Source organism: Pagrus pagrus, assembly GCF_965226575.1.
Source record: "Pagrus pagrus genome assembly, chromosome: 21".
NCBI lineage: Eukaryota > Metazoa > Chordata > Actinopteri > Spariformes > Sparidae > Pagrus > Pagrus pagrus.
This window is the reverse complement of record NC_140208.1, coordinates 1769690-1788402: the sequence shown is the minus strand read 5'-3', so window position 1 is coordinate 1788402 and position 18713 is coordinate 1769690. Positions and strand designations below refer to the sequence as shown.

The 18713-nt window shown below is 45.0% G+C and overlaps 1 protein-coding gene across 3 annotated transcripts in view; it reads left to right on the top strand.

Moving 5' to 3' along the window:
- Window positions 1-18713, top strand: part of grid1b (glutamate receptor, ionotropic, delta 1b) — a 463781-nt gene that overhangs the window by 98607 nt on the left and 346461 nt on the right. The window lies entirely within an intron of this gene.

Below are 18713 nucleotides of genomic sequence, written 5' to 3'. Positions count from 1 at the left end.
TCTTCATTTTTAGCTGCTGAGGAGTCGGAGGGGATTTTTTTTCCTCCCCTTTGAGGCTCATACAGAAAGTTGAGTTGTATTTGTGGAGACAGGACTTTAAAGGCAGGAGAAGATGCTGGAGACTGTGTTCACATTACAGCTGAGATACGTTAGAAGACACGGCGCTGAACTTAACACTTAACTTCGGTTCTGTTCGCCAACGCAGTGTGTGGAGAATCTCAAGATATGCAGCAGGTCGTGGAGCAGGTCGAGTCCACCTGACCGTTCCTTCACTGCAGACGTTTCACTTCCTGTACTCAGATCAAAGTGCTCTGATGATTCCAGGTAACAATAATTAATTTGTATTAATTGTTCCCACCACGATGCTCCCTGTGTTCTCGGACCTCTCCAGCACCAGGAGACTCTCAGTGGAGGTTTGAGTTTCAGCAGAGGAGCCGAGGCTTTAATCAAACATTTACACAGGACTGAAGTGATCTAAAAAATATGAACCGTGTCGCAGGTCCCACAGCAGCAGGATGATGAGTCACCGCCTGATGGCTTTTTTTTTCTCCTCAGAGCACAACTGAGCCTCTGAGAGGAGATAACACAGGAAAAAAAGTGGTGATGGAGATGAAGGAGGGAAGGAAAGGAGGAAATGAAGGATATAGCCGAGGAAAGTAAAACGAACCTTGAGGGAACTCCAACTGAACACCAACACCGTCATAAAACCAGCAAACATGGTGTAAATCATGAATTCAGCTGAAAAATATGCCCCAGTGGGCAAAAAGTGATATTTTAGAGATTTAACAGCAGCTGTGAAATAGAAAAACAAGAGTTTACAGACCTGATCCAGGTTCACTGAGGCTGCAGTCTGCATCCACTCAATCCCCAGAACAAACATTGGCAATTTAAATCTCTGCAAACCACAGATACGCTGAAACTTTGCATTTGTTTCAGTTCAGTTGTCACTTTCACGTTGTGACAGCGTGCTCACGTTCTGGTTAAATTAAGGCTCAAAAACACTTTAAGGTTAGAAAAAGATGTTTATTTGACTGAAAATGCCACAAACACAGCAGGAACTGTTGTGACGTCTGTTGCCGCAGACAGCGACAGGAAATGTGCCGGCATCTTGTTTAAAATATCCAGTGGTTCCTGCAAATGTGGAAACACTGTGTGGAACAGCGGTCTCTGGCTTGACAGCCTTCTTGGCCGGCTGTGACGCCACGAAGGTCACGTGTTGTAGAAATGTCGACATGGTGCCAACAGCGACAAGGCTGCATACAAATACACAGTCTACATGTATATAGTACATTAATAGCAGAATATAAGATGCACAGTAACTTGCTGAAGGCAGAAAACAGACATTACCTCAGTTTCTTCTCTGTTAAGATGAAGACAAAGCAGATTTGTGTCAGCGAGTGGATTTACTGAACGTGAAGAGTCGACTCAGATTCTCTGGACCAGATCATGTTGTGTGTTTCTGACGGGTCAACACTGTTTGTTTGTTTGTTTGTAGTATTGTCTTTTTCTCTGTGTATTTATAACGTCTGTGTTTTCTGATCTCATGGATCCTCTCTCCGTCTTCACCTCCTCGCTCTGTATCCGCCCTCCTCTGTGGTCCATTGGTCCATCGATCTGTGTATCGTATCTCCCTCTCATTTCCATGCTCATCCATGCAGGCTAGCGGTGGTGATGTATGACGGCCTGCAGCAGCTTTACAGGAATTCGAAGTCTCCTCCTCCCGTTTTCTTTGTAGCTGCCGTGACCAAACCTCTCACGGGGCCGCGGTTCAATCTTGACCAGCGATGACCCCACGGCTTAATCCTTTTATTTCCTCCACTTTGACTTGAACTTCTTTGTAGTCCCATTTTGATTCATTTCACATTGCAGCCGCTGAATGATAATGGCATTGTGGAGTAATCAGGATTCCTTTTGTGGCGCGGTCCAGAACGTTTTCCCTCGCCGCGTTTGAATCGAGGAGCCTCGGACCGTCGAAGTGTTTGAAGTCCTCTCAGACTCTCGCTGCTCTGCGGGCTTCTGCCTACATCAGAGCGGATGACAGCGATGGCTGATGGAAATAGAAATATTTCTGTTCCAGTGCCAAAACCCGTGTGCGTCTTGTTGTCTGACGGCTCGAGTGTCTCGTCGCTTCACTTTATTCCTCCTGTAAGTACGATTTCTATCAGTCAGCTGAAAATGTAAAGAGTTGGTGAAAAGCGTCCCTGTTGCCTCATTGCAGTCAGTGATAATGAAATGTTTTCAGATTGATTTACTGGCTGTATCAAGCCTTTGGCAAAACTGCACAGCAGATTTAAGTCATTACACACTAATGCTCGTCTCAGAGACACTTTATGGAAATGAGTTTTGAACAGGGATGTGGATGGAGAGTGCCGGGTTAATTCCTCTGCAGGCGGTTCAGCAGAGAAGTTAAAAGCTTTAAGAAAATTGTACCTAGAGATGAAGTTCTCATTCTTATTTTATTTCCTCTAAAGTAGTTCTGTTCCACCCGTCTGTCAGCTCCGCTCACATCATTGGATATTTTCTAGCTTTTATTCCTTAAAGGGTTTTATTATGAGATGGAGCAAAGAAACTGGGTGTAACAACAAACTGGTGACGTGCTCGGCGGTGATGGAGGGTTAGGGTTTAATGTTCAGCACCAGTTTGTTAGAAGTTTGGACCCCAACCAACTTTTTGTATTCATCATTTATTAATCTGTAGATTAATTTCTCAATGACCCGCTTGGCGGCGGCCATACTCTCAGAAATGGGGAGGATTTTGAATCCGAAGTGGATGTCATGGGTGTCCTAAAATATGTTTCTGCAAAACCACAGACAAGTAGTCTCTCGTCACAAAGCTGTGCCTGTGCTTTGGTTAGGTTTAGGCACAAAAACCACTCGGACAGGGTTCAGAAAACATCATGTTTTGGCTCAAAATACCTGGAAACAGTCCAGAGGTCTGTGATGTCGCTGTGATGATGGAAAAAGTGATGCAGCCGATTTTAAAAAAATTGTGTCAGCTTTCTTTAAAACTCTCCGTAAGAAATTATTCTTTCCAAGACGTCTAAAAATATGCTCGAGGATTTCTTTCTCTTCTCTGTCTGTCACTGAGGAGGACGAGGTGCAGCGGTGCAGCGGTGCAGCAGCCTTCACGCTGTGCGGTGACAGAAACGTGTTGTGATGAACTAAGAGGATGAAAAGGTGCGAACATTTGGCATCATTCAGGAGACACACAGGAGAACGGTGACCCTGGGAGTGTGAGGCTACACGAGGGCTGCACAGTGTGTTCAAAAACACATTTTAACAGATGCTACGATTGCAATTTCCTCAGTTTACTAACTGCACACAGCTGATTGATCGTTTAATTTTCTTTCCTTTAGTATCTGTGGACTTAGAGCATGCACACATGTGAGAAAAAAGTTAAAAGAAATGAGTCAAAGGTCCAATGACGTCTTTACTGCAGAGATATACTGCGGACTGAAACATCTGAATTACCGCCGTCATGATGAAGAACTCCAAAAGTCTGAAACTGTCAGAGGAAATCATTCCTGCTGCTTTGAGAGCCGACAGGACGGAGCGAGCGTTCGGCTGATAGACGAGCTGCACAGACGTGGTGCTCGAGCTCCTCTCGTGATGGAGGTATTTCATCTTTTACTCTAAAGTCTTATTATGATGGTCGTCTAACATTCGAGCCGGTACAGAAGATACTTCACTTCTGTGTGCGCCGGCTCGACCTGGAATCAAGTACGTTACATTTGATCTGTGAGAAGTGAGAATCAGCATCAAATATAACATATAACATTCCTTTTAGCTGCTAAAGGTTACGTCTTCTTCACCCGATAGCCACTAACATGTTTTCATTTCTGCAGCTGACTGCGTACATGAATAAATGTAGAATAATTTAATGCACTCTCCTTCTGTAATGAATTTTAAAGAGCCTTTGAGTGAGGTCCTGAACCTCCAGTATCACTTAGAGCAGAAGAAAAATCATCTCCAGCTCTTGAAGGGCCGGTAAATTAAACTGACCTTACGTCTGCAGCGAGTGGAAACAATCTTTCCCCTGTCACATTATCACTGTGATGGAGTAAACACGACTCGGCTTGTTTGTGTTTCTTCAGACCAATAAATGTCTCGGGCGGTCCTCAGCTCAGGATGCAGCACAAACAGTAAAAGACGTGTGTCGACGATATGATTCGACTTACTGATAAAAATGACAAACATAACCTGGTCATCAGCGTCCTGCAGGTACAGCCTGCCTTTAGTTTATCTGTGGAGGAGCTCAGTGGACTTGGTGAAACATAGATTTAGCAGGATTTTATTGAACTAATCACAAAAGTTTGTGTGAAGTTCAAATAATTCAGCGTGCTTTATAACGAATTCAGTTCGTTATAAAGTTTGGTGTCTCAGATCTTTCCAGAGTGAACCCTCTTCACACACAAATCAATAAAGGATCTATGAAAAAAATAAAAAATAAACCCAACATCTCTGTTGGAGTCTCCTCTGGTGCCAGTCAGCTGATCGTCTTCATCAGGCAGGAGAAGAGTCTGGAAGTGATGACGCAGGCTAATGCTAAGCTAACTGTGGAGAGAAAAAAACACCATGAGCATCACAGATCCTGTTTGTTTTTTTTCTCTTTCAATGATCAAAATCCAAAGCTCATGTTCTCAGGACGGATGAACATTGGGCACGAGAGTCTTGTGATGCAAAGTCAGGTCTTTTTCAAGGTGTGTTCAGTTGTTGTTGTCCTGCACCTGGAGTCAAACTTGTGTGCAGCTTTGAGGTTTTTGTGGTTTGACACAGCGGCTGGATATTTGGAAATGTGAGTTGGTGGAGCGGGAGCAGACAGGCGATGGTCGATGGCCGGCTCGTACCTGCATCCTTTACTTCCTGTGAGTGAGACGACTTGATCCTCGACACCCCGTCACCTTCTCATGCTGCGTCTCTCTAACAGCCGCTCAGCCTCCACGTCACGTCTCTGCCGTCCTCTCTGGACACACCTGCTGCTGAAATGACACAAGGACGAAAAACCAGACGGAGAGCAGACGAGATGACAAACAGGAAATCCTGAACGGAGACACAAATAAATACACAAATGAAACCTTCAGATTAGAACGACTCCTGTGAGATTACTAGCAGAGCGAACGTGAGGAGAATGAAAACATCAGAATTAAATCAAATGATGTTTGAAGGAAGCAAAGAGACAGTGGCATGTTCACAGAAATAGCACAAAGAGCTGCATATATACAGGAAGAGAGCAGAAAGAGTGAGGATCTGTAATGTCTGTTTGTGAAATGATGGAAGTAGAAGATCCAGAAATATCCCATAAACTCTGAAATGGGTTGAAAGGAATCAGAAGTACGTCCATAAAAATAAACAGAGACACCAGAGAGGAAAAAAATAACACATCTCCAATCAGCAGTAAACGTGAGCTGTGTGTCCATAAAACCCTGAGAGGCAGCGACCGAGCGAGTAACGAGCAACACGAAGAGACAAGCGGAGGGAAGAAACATCGAAATGTGCCGCTCGTCCTCCAACACATAAAATCCTTCCTGATAAATCCTCCCCCGTTGTCCGGCCCTTGCCTTTGGTCCGGGCCCGTGCTGTGTGGTGCGTCGGCTCTTACTGGGAAATCCAGCTGCTGTTTTTTCTAACGCAAGATGTTGCAACCACACAGCAACACAGAGGAGTGTGAGTGCACGAGGCCGCAGTGTCGACGGAGAGCCTCCAAGTGTAATCTGGTTCAGGACCAACACACATTGTGCTGTTCTGCACTGAATGAGGGCTGAATAAATAGTTTCTCTCTGTTTTAGTTGTTATGATTTGATTTGCCCGAACAAGTCCAGTCCATCACGGATCAGACATGTCTCTGACCCGTCGATGCATGGTCACGGGACCTAGTGGGAGTGTCCTACAGTGTCTGGCACCGGGGCATTGGTGGTGGATCCGTTAAGTCCTGTGGCTTGCGAGGTTGTGCCTCCATGGACCGGACTTGTTCTGGTGCATCCCGCAGATGCTTGATAGAACTGGGAGCAAAACCAGGTTTGAAGCTTGGAGCTGTTTGTCTTTCCTGAGCAGTGTGTGCGGCTGTCAGAGAGCATGCTGGGAGGGCGTGCCGATGCTATTAAGGGGGTGTACTTGGTTTTTACAGCAGTGTTTAGGTGGGTGATGTGAAGCCAAGTGGATCCCAGGTATCCCAGCAGAACAGGAGGATCCGTGCTGCTCACTTCACCTGTTAGAGTTTTAATGTTGTGGCTGTTCGGTGAATGACGGAGCTGCACTTGTACCTTTGAATGAAGTTGAATCAAAGCTCAGAGATCATCTGCAGGGTCACATGAGGACGCCCGAGAGGGCTTCATCAGCTCAGGGAGACAGAAAGCTTTGTAAGAGCACCTTTGATTTTGAGATAGTCATTACTACACATGATGCTTTCTGCATCTTTAATCAGTCACCATTCAGTGGAGCTCAGATCTGATTAGTTCAAAGTTAATTTCTTTACTCAGCAGTGACGAAGTGAAGAGAAATAAGAGAGAGAAATAAAACTAATAGATTGGGGGCGGAAAGCGAAGATAGGGAGGAAAATCAAATGAAAATAAAAACGTGGAAATGTAAAACAGCAGCCGAGGTTCAATGAAGCGACCGAGGGAGGAAGAGCGTAGTAAAATGACATCAGCTCCTGCTGGTTAATAATTCATGTCGCGGCCTGTACGAGGCAGGAAGGATGGAGAGAGAAAAGAGAGAGTGAAGTGGTTGCGTTTAAAGGCGTGGTGTTTAATAATTCAGCGGGAGTCGTCTGGCCCGGCCCGATGCAGCAGGTGGCTGCAGTGAAACCCAAAAGATCACAGGGAGAATAAAAAGCTCTCTCTGAAAACCTTTTCCTGTCCTAAGACTTCGGAGATGAGATAAAACGAGACGAGGCTGTCTGGATCTGTGCGGAGGAGCTGGGACTTCAGAGCGGTGACGCGGTACAGGACCCAGCAGGAGACGCACCGGGCCGATCGAGGCCAGCGAGTGTTTAACATAACAATCCCTGTCTGGAGGACATTTTAATTATGAGTGGAGGCCGTTCAGTCCCGCTGCTGGAGCGGAGCAGCTTTTACTTTATGCTTTATAAATAAATAAACACGTACGCTTTATTTATTTAAGCATCGTATCACCGCACATTTATAAATCTCATCCATTACATCACAAGGGGGGCTCGCACTATTATTTAAGACCTGTTATATTTCAGATACGAGCGTCACCGCTGATTACATCAAAGTGTACCGAGCCTGAGGGATGAAACCACAGTGTCCTGACGTGACTCCACTGAGCCCGGCTCCGCGCCAAGTTCTGCACCTGTAGATTCAAGGTCACTAATGGGTCCGCTAAGTCCTTCCTCTTCCTCTTCCTCTTCCTCTTCCTCTTTCTTCTTCCTGTCGTACATAATAATAAAATGTTTTCTTTCACTGGGCCGATGACTCATCAGATCCTGCATCCCTCCTTTTTATTTTACTTCTGTAAATAAATAAATAAATAAATAAATAAATAAATAAATCTGCTGATCTGATGAAAGTCAAACTATTTTCATGTAGAAATAAAACCAAGAGTTTTTGGTGATTTGAGTGAAAAGACCCTTTAATGTACTGAAAACACATGGCCTTACTGTGTGTGTGTGTGTGTGTGTGTGTGTGTGTGTGTGTGTGTGTGTGTGTGTGTGAAGCAGTTAGATGATGAGAGGCCTCTCCCAGCGCGAGGCGGGTGTTATCACCCTAAACTGCCGCGATGCATTTCATGAATACATCTGCATTCATCTGCTGGAGGCAACTCGGCAAAACACACACACACACACACACACACACACACACACACACACACTCTCTGATATAGAAATGAAAACACACACACACACAATAGCCAATAAGCATTCACTGTGAGATGGATAATGTTTCTAAAAGTGTGTTTACTGCTCGAGGCGAACAAAAGCAGTTACTCCTTTATCAGGACGCTAACTGGGGCAAACCGGGACGGACACACACACACACACATACCACACTGCACTTTATAGACACACAGTCTGACCGTGCTCAAATGACATCACTGAAGTGTGTGTGTGTGTGTGTGTGTGTGTGTTTAAACTTTAAATTACAACACAAACACACTAATAACAGCAGCCATTATTGTGTATGTGACGGCTCATAAAACTCAATTCTTCACTGTGTGTGTCCATGTTTGTGTTTCTGTCCGTGTGTGTGTGTGTGTGTGTGTGTGTGTGTGTGTGTGTGTGTGTGTGTACAGTTTTGGATTACAGCTCTGTGAAGTTGCTCTCGGCCAGTATAGAGTCGCAGGCGAGCGAGCGAGCGAGGTAGGCCAACACTGGGGAAAAGCGAGAGAGTGAGCAGAAGTGATCTTAAGTTGTTTGCAGTTGCAGTAACATGAATAATTGATCGACTGCTGCATATTTAAAGCCCACTGCTCAGACTGAGCACACACACACACACACACACACACACACACACACACACACACTGATGGATGTCGTGTGACAAGTGCGACTGTAAACAGGCAATAATCTCCGAGGATGGAGCAACAGGTAACTTTAACATAACGTGAGGTTGCCACAGACGTCCAGATTGAACTTGCCTCTCCACCTCCTCCACCACCTCACGTCTTGTCACCAGCCACCCAACATCAGACTGATTTCAGAGATATTAGAGGCAGCTTCCTGAGAGGAGACAAAGTCTGCTCCCTCCTCTCCTCCTCCCATCCTCCCCTCCTCCTCTTGGCTTTCTGTGGCAGGAAAAACAATGTACCGAATGTAATCAGTTCGAGCAGGAGGATGAAAGTGCTCGAGTATCATCGTATATACATCAGCTGCCAGAGCTCATTGATTACACCGAGGGATGAACAGGCAGCGAGGGGCGAGACACATTCCCTTCATTAAAGAGAGAGAGACTTTACATTGTGACCTGTAGCTGCTTGATAAGAAAGAGATGTAGAGATAATCTGAAATCAGCTCACACGTTGAGAGGACACCACCCTTTATTCTTCCTCACGTCCTCACTGGAGATCGTGATCTTTTCTGAGGCCTAACAAAGTATTTTTATTTCTTGAATCTAGCGTGTGATATTGTTCCCTGGTTGGATTTTATGACCATAAATCAGCAGGGCGATGATATACAGCGCCGTGAGGAGGCTCCGCTCGAAGATCACGATCTCAACACCCAAATACTGAAAGAAGAAGATGGAGAAAACTTCCTGTCAGGATTCTGTAACAACCAATCAGCTTGCTAGATTTCTAGTTTTTGGAGGTTGGCACCTCTATGAGCCTCTGCGACATAACACACTTATCTGTGTTTCTGCAGAAATACATGAAAATATCCATTTCCGCCTGAGTTATGACTCTTGACGCAAATTGCATCTATATGGGGGAAAAAGTATCAGAAAAAGCCAGAGCTGTAATCTGGCAGGCCTCTGAAGCTGCAGCTATGAATTACATTACAGCTGCGTGGTTCTGCATTTGTAAGCAGGGACCATTGTCAATACATGGACATGATAGATTACTCTGACAGCTCTGCAGAAAACGAGCCGCTGCAGGAAGATCAAATCCAAAAGACAAACAACGAGCAGACGGGCACATCGTGACGGGGATGATGTGATGTGATTGGACGGTTGCTCTCGTGTACACATCAGAAACACATCCTCTCACGTCTCCTTCCATTTCTTCAGTTATTCGTATCCTCCATCCACTTTTTTATGATTAAATGGGTGGTGATTTTCTCATTACACTGTAATGAGGCTCCACCACCTGCTGTGTGGAGGGAACAGAGGACGTACAATGTAAAATCTCAACCATGCAAAAGAAAGAGCGACTGAGGTTTGGAGCGAGATGCACGCTGATAATCCCGAGTTTACAGCTCCATGCAGTAATCACTGCCTGTTAATCAAAGACAGTAATCTTCACGATTAATGCAGAAGTGTTCCTCTGCATGTTGTTGTGTAGAGTAAGAACATGTGGGCTGATTTAATGAGCTGTGTCGAGTTAGTTTGAATTAGAAAATATCGAAGAAGCCAATTTACCTCAGAGACCGTCAGAGAGAGGCAGAGAAGATCCAGCGAACCTGAACTGGTTTTAGCTGCTGAACTGCCCAGAAGCTAACGTAAGACACGATTTCTTTAGCTGCCTGTCGACTGCCTCACACACACAGTGTATACAGGATATATGGAGAAACCCCATGCCATCCCAGAGCGTCAGAGTCTTACAAATAGGAGCCTTAAGAAGCTGCAGCTGGTTTAATGACTGAAATGATTCATCAATTATCTTTTGTCTGACCTATTGATTATTGGAAGGCTGTATTGTAGAAAGACCCCCTGCCTACACAGACTTTCACGTGTCAGGAGTCGCAGCTTCCCTGCACCAATATGGCCGCCAGGGTGACGCATCGCTCGGTTTATAGCAGCAGCCGGTGTTTATGTGTTTATATCTTCACCTGCTGTCATCACCTGATAGTTTTTAATGATAATGATGATAATGAATAAAACCATCACACATCACATGAAAGTGCTCCAGACTTTACTGGTTCAAGCTGCAAAAACACGGCTGCTTTTTCTTAATATCCCGAAAAGTGTTTCTGGCCTGAAGGCGTCGTGTGTCGTTTCCACTGTCTCCACTGTGCCGAAGTTAATTTGAGGCGTTTTGAAGCCAAAACTAAACTTGTGTTCACACAGAAACGCTGTGAACTGTTTAAGAATACGTACAAACACTGTCGGGTTACATGTTTTATCAAATGCTCTATCAAAGCACTGCATTTAAACATGATATAATTAGAAGAGAGAGATGAAACATAATTATTCGTAATAAAATTAGAAACCATTAAAGGTAGGAACTGTAGGACGAGATGCACGGAGACAGACAGATCTGAGGACAGCTGAAGGGACAGATGGCTCGCTCTCTACTGATTTAGCTCCAGTAATATATTCTGTGTTCTGCTTTTGAATTCACCTCCGCTGTAATTTATGCACATTTCAGCCTCTCATTTATTAAAATAGACCGTCATCTCAGCGGTGTTCGCTGCGGGGGGAAAAAACAACCTGATTTGACATCACGTCTGCAGCTCAGCACCTGATCCTGATGCATGTCGCAACAACCAGAAGCTGAAATCAACTCCGAACACTCAGAACAAACTTTTGTCAGATTTGGTTTCAGTCGAGAGATTTTAAAGAGTCGATCCACAGAGCAAAAACATTATCTGCAAATGAAAATGATCTGGTTTGAACATTATTAAGTACACAAAAATAAATATCAGTCAAGTTGAGACGTTTGTAGATATTCTTACATATCATGTCTTCAACAGGAAGCAGTCAGATGAGATGTAAATAGTTTGGTCTGATCCTCATCGTTTCAAATTCACATTCAAATGTCAAATATTAATTTAAAAACTAACATCTATCCAGAAGTGTTGTCTGTCCCTAAACGTGAAGGTCACACACACTCTGCAGTCAATAATATAATGCAGTATTAATAATCCACATCCACACATTGTTCAGCTCCTCCTCCCCTCCCGACCTTTCCTGTTTTCTCTCCTCTCCATCTTCTCGCTGTCAGTCTTTCTACTCACTTCCTCTGTCCTCCGCCCTCTGACCTCCTCTCCTCCTCTCTGGCAGGACCACCTGTTGGAAGCTCATAAATAACCCAACAAAGGGATAAAAGGCCAGATAAATAATGAAGCAGAGGTGAGGCGCTGGCCTTTAACACCTCCGCTGCTCAGGCTGACAGTGGAAGCTGAGTGCAGAGCTTCGGTCCGACACTCGCTCCGGCTCTGTGCCAAAACAGGGCTGCTTATGCATTAATATGACCCAGAAATAAAGCCGGTTCTGGTGTTTTTTTTCATCATTTCTTCTTTATTTTAAGAGTAGCATGAAAAGGAAGCCGTTATGTAAGCATTGAGGGCAAGAGGTATCCGAAAGATCTCCACAGGAGACAAAAATAACCTGCTTTAACTTCCCTGCCGTCTTCCGGAAGAAGACAGAGACGGTATTTTAGCACTCTTTTGAGGAAGTCGCACGAAAAAAAACTGAAATGAAGGGAGAGGCGAGGAAAAGTAGGTCGTCTTGAGTTTCTCTTATCACTTTTTTTTTAATGTGGAAAGGCACAAAGGAGCACGAAGAGGAACTAAAAGTGTTGCGATTTTGATCTGAGGATGAGAAAAGAGAGACGTCACGATGCCTCGCGGTCAGCTCGTCTCCACGCTGCCGAACACATGAAAGTGCGGCTCGTTCGAGCAAAGTGTGTTTTATATTTAGCAGCTCAGCAAAACACACGGGGGGGAGGAGGAGGTGGGTGAGAGGAAGTTCTCAGTCAAACACTTACGACGGATGACAGCTGATTAAATTATTTAGCAAAGAAGACGATTTTAAGGCCGGTAGAGGCTGAAAAACTAAGCTCAGAATAATAAGATCAGTAGTATTAGGAGGAGTGCTGTGAGTACGCAGCAGTGGAAATAAAAGCAGTGCTGCAGGTAGAGTCACCTGTAGTAAAGGTCCATGGATGATATAACTCAGAGGGCAGGTTTGACATTGAAGTCAACTCATAATCAAACTCGAGCAGGTGGTTTGAACTGACTTAACTAGGTGAGGTTAACTAAAAGCAGGTAAACTCAACAGATGGTTTGTTACCCAGAACCATCTGGACGGGCTGCTGGGAACTGGGACAAACTATCAGTCCATCACAGACCAACTTCAACAGTCTGTGTGTGGTTGCACACGCGTGATATGCCAGCGCTGCATCTTGCCGGCTGACTTCATGCTGCAGCAGAAGTTGAGCCGACTCTTTCACTGGACGACCCGTCCGTGTTTTGCTCTTTTTGGGTTTGCAGGATTTGATGTCCTGTTTATTTGAATGGCTGCTGAGTCGCTGGAATTTTACAACCTTGTTTGAGTTGTTGTTACGACGTGCGAGTGCTTTGGGTCAGAGCGAGATGCTCTGCTGACTGTAGACTTCGGTAAAACAGACACCACAGAGTTGTTTGTTGCTCGTCTGCTTCCTAAGATCAGCGTGTCGAGTGGAGCAGACTGAGTGACAGCTGGTGTTCTGCCAAGTGTCGGCTGCGTAACATGAAACTGCAGATGGTAAAAAAAATACATACTCTGGAAAATTTGGGAGGATTAGCAGAGAAGAAATCAATAATCTCTTCTTCAGTCATCGATGGTTGACATGATTGCTTAACCTTTGCATCCCATCTTCTGACAGCTGGTCGAGTCGGTACGATGCGTCTTACATCAGGATTCACTGTGATGTGCTCGTCTCTGTTGTTTACATCCTGCTGTCGGCTGCGGCACAAACAATCGATTCAGGTCGGCAGAAGCAGCGAGTCCCTGTAGTTTCTACTGAATCAATGTGTTTTAATCCAAAAAGAAGTCTTTATTTACGAAGCTGATGTCTCTCCTGGAGCTCAATAATTGGAAGGCAGCATGCCGGTATTTTGTTCTCGACGACAAACCACACTGCAGAGGTGTTCACGTTATTTCGGCCACCTCTGAGCACACACATGGCCAGAGGTTGAGTGTTACAGTCGTTATCAGCCGCTGTGATCGGGTTATCAAAGTCCTCAGCAGATTGCCAGGGGACCATAAATCTGACACTGTCACACTCACACACACTCTCCTTCCTGTGTGTGTGTGTGTGTGTGTGTGTGTGTGTGTGTGTGTGTGTGTGTGTGTGTGTGGTGGCTTGCAGTTAGCGGTGAGGGGATTAAACAGAATTTTATCTTTGATGTGGATTAGACGGAGCCCGGGATCATGATTAAATTGTCGCCGTGAGATTGCGTGCGAGAGCATGTACGCTGTCACCTGCGTGTGTTTGTGTGTGTGTGTGTGTGTGTCGGCCTCCTATATGTGATTGTTCGTCCTCTTGTGTCATTTATCATCAAATGCCAATCAGCTCTGTTTAACATGAATGAGGAGAGCACAGTGAGGATGAGTGGGAGTGAAGAGATTAGAGGGACCGCTGCGCTCACGCCTGTAGAGCGCCCCCTGGTGAGCAATGAGCAGCAGCAGTGCACCTGAATACTCTTTATTTAAAGGTGCAGTATGTAAGAACTGGCCACCTCTTGAATCCACACTCCAAACGCAGCACATCACCAGAGTAACTGCTAACTGTAGCTGACATTAGCTCAGTTAGCTGTGCAGTCAGTGGTCCGGACCGGCAGCTCGGAGTGGTTTAATGAGCAACAACAGGCCGGGGCTAGCTGCTTAGCATGCTAACTTCAGTAGATATCTCTGCAACGCAATATATAGTCACGTTTGACATCACATCAAAAGTCTTATTTCTTCAATTTAAACTTAATTAAAACTAAATGTGGGACTGTTATTATCCTCTACTGGCCACTAATGATGTTTTAACAGCATCTGCACAGACTGTAGCTACAGATCACTGTCTCCATCCTCCTGTATCAGGGAAAATAGAGACAATGTTTGACATCAGTGGTGGTAAACAGCTGCACTTTGATGATGATCACATTAATCTGATGTTACATGGATTGGAAAAACAGTAAACAAGCTAGAAACCAGACCAGCAGGGGTCTGGGGTAGCAGTGCCAATCAAAATGGAGCTTACGGGGGCAACAGGGGTGCTGCCACAGCCCGGGGCTCAGCTCCAACCTGTGGCCCCTCTGCTGCACGTCACCCCCCGTCTCTTCCTTCAGTCTCTGTGACACAGACCAGCAGCAACAAACCAAAAAGGACAAAACCACAGAACAAGGTGGACCTCCACATGCCACCACAGTGATATAAACATGAACACACTCCGAGCCGTGAGTGGAAGTGTGTGTCGTCCGGTTTATCAGAAGATGAGGGCTGATCTGGTGTCAGCTCAGTTACAGTTTACAGGCCAACGCTGACAGACTGCTGATGGTGGAGCTTCAGAAACATGCCAACACAGCACTCTGTGTGTGTGTGTGTGTGTGTGTGTGTGTGTGTGTGTGTGTGTGTGTGTGTGTGTGTGTGTGTGTGTGTGTGTGTGTGTGTGTGTGTGTGTGTGTGTGTGTGTGCGTGCGTGTGCGGTACTATTGTTCCCGTGGTTTCACATTGTTTCCTCCTCATCAGTCTCTCTGTCAGCCGGCCGCTCCATCAAACATCCGTCTCCTCTGTCGTTTCCTCGTCCTTCTCTGTGAGTTTGTTTACTGTCACCGCTGCTGATAAATAGAAGAGGAAGTGACATCACAGGGAGAGGAAGTGACATCACAGGGATAGGAAGTGAACTTGTCCAGACTCCAGTTCATGTTTCTCTACCAGATTCCTGAACGTGGTCCTCACAGCGGCTCTGTGTAACGTCTGTGTTGTGCCAGAAGTCGGTCGTTAATAATTTAAGCTGAACATAAATTCTTACAACCTTCGTCACCTGATCCGCTCTAAAGCTTCGACCGCCGAGCGCCTTAAACGAATGCAAAATGCTACAAACTGTAACACACTTTACAAAATGGTCCCTCAGGGATATATCACAGTTGTTCTTGGTGATTTGATTAGTGGCTGTTTCCATCTGCAATGACAAACCTGCACGCAGACTTGCAGTTCAACACTGGATCCATCATTAATGACACACATGATATTAAAAGACATGTTACTGACCTGAGCTGACATTTAAGACAGTTAATAGCTGTCAGCTGACGCGATGCTACAGTGTTAGCATGGAGCAGCTTCTTTGTAGCTTCTTACTGTTTCATCTGTCCAGCACCCTCACCCCTCCATCTAACTCTCTCATCTTAGTGTCATCACCTGCATCTCCTCCCCCCCGCCGTCCTCCCCTGCCTCCCTCTTCATCCATCAGTTGAGGCGAGAGGTCTCGAGTCTCCTCCGATATCAAAGCTTGATCCTCCTCATCAGCGGACAAATGAGCGGAGAGGAGGAGGACGCGGGGGAGGAGGAAGGTAGACGGCGAGGAGAGGACGGGTAAACACACGGATCACAGACGAAGAGATTGAAATGCAAATGAAACAGCCGGCCGGCCGGACAGCAGGAGGCTGCGCGTGTTGTTTACGAGCATTAATACATTCATGACTATCAAACCAAAAAGCTGCATCAATTTGGAGATTTACTCCTGAGATGAGAAAAAGCAGCGTTCGACAAAAGTCCCACCTGTGTTTCTGCGATGTTGATGGACAGCACGGATTTAATATTTATGGTGTTTTTAAGACATTTTCTTTGATAAGGTGACAAACTTAAAATAAGATAAAAACAGATATTATTTTCTCCATCAAACTGATAATGGAGCCTTTCAACATCTGGTGTTAAAGATAAAAATAGTCTGATTTTACTGCTTATGAAACATTAATGATCCTTGAGGGGAAAACATACGTGCCACAAATAAAAGAACAGAAACAGAAAAATCTCATATCAGCGACTACAGAGCTGAAAGTCTTTAAGCTGTGAACATTGTCAACACTCGACTGTGTGAAGTGGATTTATTTTAATTAAATGACAAACTGTGTCACAACACTGAGAACGAGGCAGTGACAGAATATAAAGAGAGAACAACGCCTAGATGGAAAAATAGTGTACTACACACAGTATGTCAGGCAAAAATACAATGAAATTAAATTAAAATAAAACACACTGACACAAAGATTACCTTTTCCAGCAACAGACATACCAGACCTTTGTCATACGATGCCAGTTTGGTTCGGTTAAGACAAAAAAGTGACTCGGTTATGTTTGGGAAAACATTGTGGTTCGGTTGAAAATAACTGCGTTCGTTACTACGTGACGTAACACAGACTCAACCAACAGTCTCCTGGGTGAAGGTCCTGTGGTTGTTTGACCCAACCATCCACCGCTCTCCTGATGCAGACCTCTCATCGTTAAACTACTTCGTCAAAGACCAATCCAGGCAGCGCGGCGGACGACTTCAGTTCAGTTCTGTCTACTGTATCGTCTTTAAACCGTTTCTTTATCAGGTGACGTACGTAACCAGACACAGATCTTCCTCCTGGCTCTTCTTACTTAAGCTCAGCAGCTTTCTCTTCTGCTGAGTGTTAAATCACACTGGCGGCAGCTGCTCACATCCCTCTGTTCATCTCTGATCTGAATATTTAATGTACCTTGTTCTTTACTCTTTAAATCAAATGTGAGCCACAAACAGCAGCTTTTACCAAGTTTCTTTGCTCTGTACTTAAACTTGAATGAACACTGGGGAATAGAGAAGACGTATTACTTGACTTCACTTGAGCTTGAACAACCTGCTGAGACTTAATGGTTCATTCAGGCAGCATGAAGTCCTTCAAGTCCTTGGTTGAAGATAATTTCACAACACGTCCCGTCCAACGGGACTCCTGAGTCACTCGGACCTTCCTCACAATCAGTCGGCTGCTGCTGGTAATGAGTCTTTTTACATCAGCGTGCTGGAAGAACACAATGATAATCAACTTTTAAAGCATATCTTGGTGTTAACAAGGATCCAATCAGCTCCCCCACTTACTGAAACAATCAGGCAGCACCAGAGATGATGGCTTTCACAAGTCTCCTGGAAACTGAGCACATGCTGCTGCTGCTGTTATACAAAGGCGTCATTGACAGAAAGTCTATACTGTTAAAGTGCCGGTATGAATTCAGTTGCTAATTACAAGGAACTATTTCACACATTCGGGTCATAAACGTTGGTAGTTGTGTCGGAGACTTGCTGATCAGCATACTGTATGTGCTTTATCGTTCATCTGATCAAAAAGAAGCATATGAACCGTGACGGCGCTCTCAGCCCCGCTCACAGCACTTATCTGAAATAAAGCTGTAAAATAAAATGAACCAAACAAACCGAGAGAGAACTCAATTAAAGCCGCGGACTGACTCAGCACGGCGAAGACACCGACGTCGGCCTCCGCACAAAGAAATGAACATCATGATTACAGCGTAATGAGAGCAATAAGCGCTTATCTCGCCATTCTGAGTTCAGAAAAGAAAAACGCAAGCTCGCGTTCTCAAACTCGCAGTTTCCATACAGATTAATGAATTCATCCCTTTATGGGACATCTGAATGATTTAACATATTTTATTCGTCTGCTTTACGTGCAAAGACTCGGAGGACTGCAATTAACTTCAGTGATATCCAACAGTTTGTTTGCATTCCTACTGAAAGAGGACAGCAGGGCTCCAATTTAGAGAGGAATCTCTTTTAGTCGGGGAAAGAAAGAGGGATGAAGGAGGAGGAGGATGAAGGAAAAAGAAAAGGATGGATGAAAGAGGAGGAAGAGGAACGTATGAAGGGGAGAAGAGTCAGTTTTTAGGGGGACAGATCAGCAAATAACGAGGTAAGGATATAATGAACGTGCACCACTGATGTCTGAATAATCATATAGGTGTGCATCCATCTTTTCCATCTTTGTGTTCATTAATAAAGTCACTGCTCTTCTATGAAGCAGATATTTTATGCTCTTGTTTCAGTAAAAAGTCCATCAGTGCTTGTTGCCATGTTTAGAAAGATGGTTCTGAGGGCCTGTAACAGTGTTGGACTCAGTGGACAAATGAGCAGAACCAGCCAACCAGCTACCAGCGAACCCGGAGCCCACGTTCAAATGCAACTTGACCGACAACACTCGGGGTTTGATATGCGAGCAGAGGCTAATAGTCAGGATTCCCGACTTCCAACCCAAATGCTTCCCAGTGCATCTGCTTTGGAAAAGTAGTCGAGTAGTTGATGGGATCTACTTTTTGTTTCTGTGCAGAGGAAGGTTTTCACCGGCAGCTTGAGGCGTCAGGAGGGTCAGAGTTGTAAACA